Below are 7,060 nucleotides of genomic sequence, written 5' to 3'. Positions count from 1 at the left end.
GGTGCTCGGAGCGCTTCCCATTTTAATTATTGTTTTTTTAAAGACAAAGTTGGTAGACTTGAATGCTGTCTCCCTGTAGCCCAGCTAATTAACCAGCTAAAGTCTGATTCCAAGATTGAATTTTTTAAGAGCAGAATGAAAACACACTGACTGACTGTGTTAAAATTATTAACACAGCTGTTGTGTTGACATTATTAACACATTAAATGTGTCAAATTGAACACAAAATGTGTTGCCCTTATATAGACACAATGCTGTGTTAAAACATGCTAAATGTGGTAATTAAATAAAAAATGGAACTGATCTTGTAGAAAATAAGCTTTTATTGTACACTTTAACATTACTATGGACAAAAAAAATCACAGCATGTTAAGTTCATGTACTCAACTTCTTAAAAACACTTTAAAATGAACACATCTTTAAATTGTTTAACAGTTTAAAACTTCTTTGACTTTAAAACAAACTTCATCTTTTTAACTTTTCTCTATACAAAACCAATTCATTTCTCACATGTTCCAAAAATACATTTTAAGGATAAACAACAAAACTCATTTTGGTTAATACATTACAATAACAGTGCTTTGTCTCATTTTAGATCATCTTAAACAATTTTGTACCTGGGATTCAAGTATAATCTGTCTCCCTGGAAACATGTCAGGCTTATTGGTCTGACATCAGAAATGTCATTTATATTAACCACTTCATAGACATCAGTCCTAGAGACTGCAGAAATGGTCGTCAAAATACTTAACTGACAAACATCTGAGAAACAACAAATAACCTTCACGTTTTAGAATGATGTGAACTATTTCGCCAAAAACAAGTTCACCTCTTAAATCATATTTAAGAGGGACAACAGCCCCTGGTCTGTAGGTCTGACCAAACACACTAATTATGTGTGCAACATGGATGGTGCTTGAAATGCCAAAATCTTCATTCTCTGCAACTTTTCAATGAGCAAATTGCTGTGTTGTAGAGAACCTACCATGACTGGAAAGTCAGTTGGAACTGTGATTTCTTTAGCAAGTGGACTGCCAAGTTTCCAGCTGTACATGCTCTGTATTTGATTCTTGTAAGCCAGTGTTTTGGATATGTTCTTAAAGTTACAGACTACATGTGCTTGACGTTTCAAAGGACAGTGTTTACTYTCAAASCTCATGCACCACAACTTAACAAGAGGTCCAAACATTACAACCATTCTTCCATAGTGAATCATGAAATGGTGCTTTGGGATTAAGGGCCTTTCTGGGTAAAGTGTTTTAAATAAGTTATGGTGGTCTATTATCAACTGCTTTAAAAACACTCCCAGTCCTTTTGTAACTACAGGTGCAAATGTAATGCTGCATATGTCCATAAGAAGAAGAAAGAGTTTCCAAAGTAAACTAAGTGGATTAACAAGATCCCCCAAAATGAGTGGTAAAAATAGGAGAAGACACCACATCTGACTGGCTGTTTGTTTGACAGCATTTTCATTTGTCCTTAGATTTAATATAACAGATGGCTTGTTTTTCTGATTCACATAGCCTTAATCAAAGCTCAATATTCTGTTGTTGAGCTCTTCCAATGTCAATACTTTGTCTTCATATATCAACTGTCTTAGCAAGAGTTTTACTTCCAATGGGGCAACACCTTCTAGCACATCATGCATGATGTCTACACAGACACCCTCTGTAACATGGAAGTATAAAAGTCCATTTAAACAAGAATTCTGTTTWATGCCTGTGGAAGTAGGATTGTTATCCATGACCTGTTGGTGATAATTTTCTTTAGTACGCTTTTCAAGGTAATCTTCATCAAAGACACTTTGAGCAGTTTGTTTGTCCACTAAACAGAAGTGACAGAATGCATTAGCTGAGAWACTTTCCAAATATCCACAAAGTGAATGACAAGTGAGATTATCAGCTGTCAAAAGGCAAATTGTGCAATAAGCCAAATGGGTTTTACCTCCCATGTGTACTGCAATGCCTTCATGTTCAAGAATTTTTATGTCTTCTAACAATGGCTGCAGTATTTGGTCAAATGTCTCTCTGTCCATTGAATTAAAAAGGACACACAAATGAATATTTGCCAAACTTGAGTTGTAATGTGCTGGCAAGTTCCTTAAAGAAAAATACACAGCTCCCATTTTGTGTATTTTTGTTTTAGAGCCTAAAGGATTTGCAGTTTCTACATCATCAACATAAAGCTGTATTTGCAGGGCATTTGGATGCTTACTGTACAGTGGATGAGTAGCAAACTGTGCACCATCACAATAGTCTCGCATTTTACCATCTATACTTCTATTAGACTTGACGTACACCTGCTGGAAATTCTCACAGCTGAAATCTGATGGTGTCAATAATAGATATATACTGAAAAGTGTCTGAAATCAACACTTGTGCCATTTGACCATTCTTTCTGGTAGTGTCTGTCCTATGTCCCAGGAATACCTCTTTTGGTTTCACAAGAGACATTTTATCAGAAAAATATTTGGTCATCTTATAAGGAGTGTCAACATCATCAAACATAGTCCTTCCACTTTCCAGTTCCTGCATCAGAGATGTAAATGCATCATTGTCATGTGGAATGGAATGCGCATCTAAGAAAGATATAATTTTTTCTTGGACAACATCAATAGTTCGATCCATTAACTCTTTAGCACATGTAATGCTCCTCTGCACGTCTTATTCTGTCTCAAATTAAAGGTGAATCGTAAATGTGAGGGCTTTGCAGTAATACACGTTCTGTAACTGGTTGCTGTAGAAGGCGACACAATTATTCTAGTCTGATAGAAATCATTCATATTTGTATTATCTTCATGTACATAAATTAAAAATAAAAAAATAGAATTGTTCACCCCTCTTCACACTGGAGCCAGGTCATGCTTTGATAATGGTTGGATCACAGTAAAAATGGAAAACTTTCAGTATGAAGATGATCAAACAAAGGTTATAAACATGTGTTACGCTATAAATGTCCCTTTGCCTGTGTCAGAATGAAGCTACGTTCCCAGGTATCATGTCCAGGCTGCTTCCATGGCTTTGTACAATCACATCTGAAGCCACACTGCAAAAAGTGTCCATCTAACCCAACCTTATCGGCCCAAATTATTTTTTGGTAGCTTGGAAATTTTTCTAATTAGTGTTGTAGTAGTTGAAACTAGTCTTGGTCTTAAGACCGGTCTCAAGACCAGTTTTTGATGGTCTTGGTCTTGTCTCGGACATTGAGGACACGGAATTTTATTTCAAGACCAGTCAAGACCACAACTGTCCAATTTAATAGTAAACAATCTTGCTTTCATTTGAATTAAAATGTAGCTACTGATTCAAATCCAAACCTGACTTATTGCTATTTATGTATTTTTGTTGGCGGCTGTCACCCATCCCCACTCTCTTCACTCGCATTCACTCCAGGAAAGTGAGCAGTGGTTCTCCGGGAGCGGTAAAGGATGTCTTCAAAATTTTAAGTAAAATATTTGGCTACATTATTCATAAATAATATCATTGTAAAACAACAATACTGTAAAAATGAAATGTGGGTTTTATTTAACCATGTTATGTTACCTGGTTCCACTTAACTGAGTTGAGTAAATTCAAAGCAATATACTCATGTTCTTTGGTTAAAAAACTGGTGTATTGCTTTGAATTTACTCAACACAGTTAAGTGGAACCAGGTAACATAACATGGTTAATTAAATCCAGCATTTAATTTTTTTACAGTGAACCAGGAGAAAGCGTACAGCAACTTGTACATTCAGCAGTGCTTCACTTTCAGAGACGATGGGGACAACTTTAAACTTTTATCGTCACTAACGTTAATCTGCTTCTGTAGCAACCATTCTTTCCTCTGCCCTCACACAAAGACTTTGTCAATATTAGCCCTATATATTACGTTAGCTACAGTGGGGAAAAAGTGTTTAGTCAGCACCAATTGTTCAAGTTCTCCCACTTAAAAAGATGAGAGAGGCCTGTGATTGACATCATAGTTATACCTCAACTATGAGACAAAATACTTTTTTACCCCACTGTACATGTGTAGACAATAGGAAACTTTTTTTTCTGGTCTTGGTCTTGTCTCGGTCTTGAGACACTGTGGTCTTGGTCTTGACTTGGTCTTGGGTTAGGTGGTCTTGACTACAACACTACTTCTAATTGCAAGAAGTCTTACCAAGTGCACATGCCAACTGGCAGATTATTTCACTTAATATGAGAAGATTCAGAACACAATGTAGTATCTTATTTTTAGATTACTATGTTTTACATTGCAGTGTGGTCAGTCCTGTCTCAGGTTGGCCACAAAGCTACATTTGTGTGTGTGGGTGTACATTATAGATACACTGCCTCCACAACACCTCACGCTCTACCCAGGACCCTAATCTTCACACCGAATGTGTTTTGAGCAGCAAAAATGCTCTCAACGCCTCAAGTTGGACGTGTCACTTTCAGACCAGGACACAGACTAAGACGTGTGTCTGAAGACTGTGTGTATGCAACGTTGATACATGAGGCCCCAGGGCATCCACATTTTATAAAATAAAACTATTATTTAAATTTTTATGGCAGTAACAAGACCAGCATGGGCACAATAACACTACATTACACTCTTATTGGAACCAGTATCCCTTTGAGCAGTTTTGAATAACTAAACTCTCTATATCAGTCTAAGATTAATTAGATTTATAAGTTAAAATCTTAAAGTCCTTTTTATGGCACTCAAAACTCTGATTTTTACATTGAACAGACATTTTCATTTAACCAAAACTGTCAAGAAACAATCTTGAGATCTCAAACTGGAACTACTTGTTTCATTTTTTATCTACTGTACAACATAAATGAATTTCTTCACAGTATCCAACTTAAAACTAAACAAAATTATCAAGATGGTTTGACATGCAATGTTATAATCACAATACTAATGATTGAAAAGTGTTAAAAATGATTCTTAAATAAATCTGCCTTTTTCCAGTCAGTGTTAAAATCCCACACGGTGCTTGATCTTATTGCATCATTCACAAACTTGGATTCTGTGTCCATCTATTATTTTAGTTTGTGTGGTATGAAGTAATGAAGTGTGTAAATGAAGAAATAGGAAACTGTTCAGACACATAAACTGAATGCTGAAACCCAATCTGTTGCTCAGAGGAAGAGGGTTGTGTTTTTGTAGTAACATGAGTTACAGAAGCCTTTTTGTTAAGTGCTACCTGTTACAGATAAACCTGCTGTCTGTTTACAGGATTTCCTTCCTTGACGCAGTTTTTGCAGGATGGACCAGTGAACAGAAATATCCCAGGACAGCTACAGTTAGGAGAGGCTTTGTACCAACAGTCCACACATCAGTTTTGCTCTTAAAGCCACTCAAATACAAACATTAGACCTTTTTTTTTCTTCTAACACACAAACTTCAAGGACAAAGTGACCACCTGCTACTTAATACATCTCGCCTACAGACAGGTGACATTTTCAGCACACCTGTCTGTGGTCCCAAAGTTAAAGTGGATGAAGCAATGATGGTGATACAAAGCTTACAAAACAAAATCAGAACATTTTCAAATGTGTATGTTGTAAACTGCACATTAATCAGCAGCATTTTCTCAAAAATGAACAGAATGATACTTACAGGTAGTAACTGCTGACCTTCTGATTCCAAAGTCTTACAGGAGGTGCTTACTGTGGAAAAGGCTGAAGACTAAAGGTTTGATCTGGAGACTGTCTCAACCTAACCCACATATCCTCGCAGCAGTCCCTCTTCAGTTCATCAGCCACCTGCAAGAATAAAAAACAGGGCAAATCTTATTTTCATCTACACTGTAGTTCACTGTATCATATAAACACAATATTAATGTAATGTGTAACAGTTTTAGTTCAGTGAGGAAAAATGTTTCTGTTGGAAACAAACTAAGTTGAAAACTCCATGTACCTTGAAGCCATAAAATAACTGTTCCCAAGCTCCTGTACTGAAGTAACCATCAACTTATACTGTCTTCAGGGCCAGGAGAGAAAATGTAACTTTCCATTTGTTCAAAGATAACTCATATTTTGTTAATGGGGTTTATTAATAAGCTGTATTTAAAATAAAATAGATCACCAGAAAGACAAAAACAGATATGTTTAAAAACGTATTTTATCTTTTATATAAAGTAGCATGTTTTCTTACATGGTAATGAAATTGAACCATTTGTTTCAAAATGTAAGTATGGATTTTTGGTTGATATAAATACCCAAATGTGACAGAAGACAAAAAATGGCAATTAAAAAATACATAAAAATCTAGGATTAAATGGCGTTAAAACTTGAATCCAATATGTGACCATTCCTGAATCACTGTCTACACAATCCAACTTGTTTAAGTGTTATTTAAGATCTCAAGGAGCAAATATATTTTTAAATTATTTTCTATTATAGACAACATAAAATTAAATTTTGGAGTATTCAGATAGTTGTAAGTAAATTGTTAGTGATATTAACTGTAGTTGTTCTGTCACCATTTCAACACCCCTGAACGATACATTAAAATGCAGGTGGAAACTGGGCCTTTGAGCAAGGCTCTTAACCCCTCCCCCAGGCACCCAAGATGGTAGACCCCTGCTCCACACAGGTGGGCTGCGGTAGCTCAGGGGTTAGTGGTTGTGTCAGGAAGCGCCAGGGAGAAGTAAGTAAGTAAGTACGTAAGTAAGTACGTAAGTAAGTACGTAAGTACGTAAGTACGTAAGTAAGTAAGTAAGTACGTAAGTACGTAAGTAAGTAAGTAAGTACGTAAGTAAGTACGTAAGTAAGTACGTAAGTAAGTAAGTAAGTAAGTAAGTAAGTAAGTAAGTAAGTAAGTAAGTAAGTACGTAAGTAAGTACGTAAGTAAGTACGTAAGTAAGTAAGTAAGTAAGTAAGTAAGTAAGTACGTAAGTACATGAGTAAGTAAGTACGTAAGTACGTGAGTAAGTAAGTAAGTAAGTAAGTAAGTAAGTAAGTAAGTAAGTAAGTAAGTAAGTACGTAAGTAAGTACGTAAGTAAGTAAGTAAGTACGTAAGTAAGTACGTAAGTAAGTAAGTAAGTAAGTAAGTAAGTAAGTACGTAAGTAAGTAAGTACG

The 7,060-nt window shown here is 35.8% G+C and overlaps 1 protein-coding gene across 1 annotated transcript in view; it reads right to left on the bottom strand.

The window, feature by feature from the left end:
- Positions 1–5,729, bottom strand: part of LOC106531189 (leucine-rich repeat and immunoglobulin-like domain-containing nogo receptor-interacting protein 1) — a 154,126-nt gene extending 148,397 nt beyond the window's left edge. Inside the window, exon 1 of the mRNA XM_014026968.1 lies at positions 5,596–5,729. The gene's annotated coding sequence lies outside the window, so the exon portion shown is untranslated. The remainder of the gene's footprint in view (positions 1–5,595) is intronic.
- Between the last annotated feature and the right edge of the window lie 1,331 nt (positions 5,730–7,060).

The sequence above is a fragment of the Austrofundulus limnaeus genome, unplaced genomic scaffold (assembly GCF_001266775.1).
Source record: "Austrofundulus limnaeus strain Quisiro unplaced genomic scaffold, Austrofundulus_limnaeus-1.0 Scaffold604, whole genome shotgun sequence".
Lineage (NCBI taxonomy): Eukaryota > Metazoa > Chordata > Actinopteri > Cyprinodontiformes > Rivulidae > Austrofundulus > Austrofundulus limnaeus.
Note: the sequence above shows the minus strand (reverse complement) of the source record. Positions and strands in the feature narration are given on the sequence as shown.